Here is a 1,124-nt window from a genome sequence, read left to right as displayed (position 1 = left end):
TATAACTGTTCCATAAGCTTTTCAAGGCTATGATCATTCAGAATCTGATCACCCGGTCATGTTTTTGAGGCAGAATCTCTGGGTGAGTTTGAACTGGTGATATTTCAGCTAGTAGTCATGTGCTTAAGGAGCTCTGGTTGACCCTAAGGCATTAAACTGCTAAGGAGCAGATCGGCTGTTCAAACCCACCAGCCATACCATGGAAGGAATATGAGGCCATCTACTTCCACAAAGATTTACTGCCCCAGAAATCCAGTGGGGGACTCTGTGAGTTGGAATCCATTCCATGGCAGTGAGTTTTTTTTTTTTTTTTTTTTTTTTGAGTCACATGCTTAACCTTTTTCACCATTCAAGGACTAATGGATAGATATATGATTTTTTAAAAAATTTTTTATTGTGATTTGGGTGAAAAAACTATGGAATGCTTGATGAATTTGTGTGTCATCCTTGTGCAGGGGCCATGCTGATTTTCTCTGTATCTGTCAAATTTTAGTATATGTGCTGCCAAAGTGAGCACAAGATATATGATTTTTTTTTCAAGTGTGTGCATGTGTCTGTCATATATCTAATAAGCAACAGAACTGAGATTTTAAAACCAACTAGCATTTGGCTCCAGAGTCTTTGAGTCTGTCTGCCTTACTAATAGCCACCAAAAGAAAATAAACCCACTGCTATTGAGTCACTTCTGACTCCTAGTGGCCCCCACTGGGACTCCAAGGCTTACTTTTTTTATAAAGTAAATCTTTATAGAAGCAAACTTCCCCATCTTTCTTTCATGGAGCACCCCATGTGGGTTTGAACCACTGACATTTTGGTTAGAAGCCAAGTGCTGTAACCACTAAACCACCAGAGGTCCTTATGACTAGCCATACCCACACTACCATTGAGTTGATTCTGACTCATAGAGACCCTCACTGGGTTTCCAAGGTGGTAAATCGTGTGTGTGTGTGTGTGTGTGTGTGCGCGCGCGCGCGCTTACGCGCGCTCATGCGCTTTGGGTGTAATTTTACAAAGCAAATTCTATTTACATTCAATAGTTCCACAGAGCAGCTAGAGGGTTTAAACCGCTATCCTTCTGGCTAGCAGTCAATTGTCTCAGGCACTGCACCACCAGAGATCCTTTC

The 1,124-nt window shown here is 41.6% G+C and overlaps 1 non-coding gene across 1 annotated transcript; it reads right to left on the bottom strand.

The window, feature by feature from the left end:
* Window positions 1-410: 410 nt before the first annotated feature.
* On the bottom strand, window positions 411-517 carry LOC122151416. Its single transcript, XR_006164140.1, has one exon. It is a non-coding gene; the product is annotated as a U6 spliceosomal RNA (small nuclear RNA).
* Window positions 518-1,124: the final 607 nt, after the last annotated feature.

The sequence above is a fragment of the Orycteropus afer genome, unplaced genomic scaffold, assembly GCF_000298275.1.
Source record: "Orycteropus afer afer isolate SDZICR_OR568_19922 unplaced genomic scaffold, OryAfe1.0 scaffold00445, whole genome shotgun sequence".
NCBI lineage: Eukaryota > Metazoa > Chordata > Mammalia > Tubulidentata > Orycteropodidae > Orycteropus > Orycteropus afer.
This window is presented reverse-complemented; position numbering and strand designations above follow the sequence as displayed.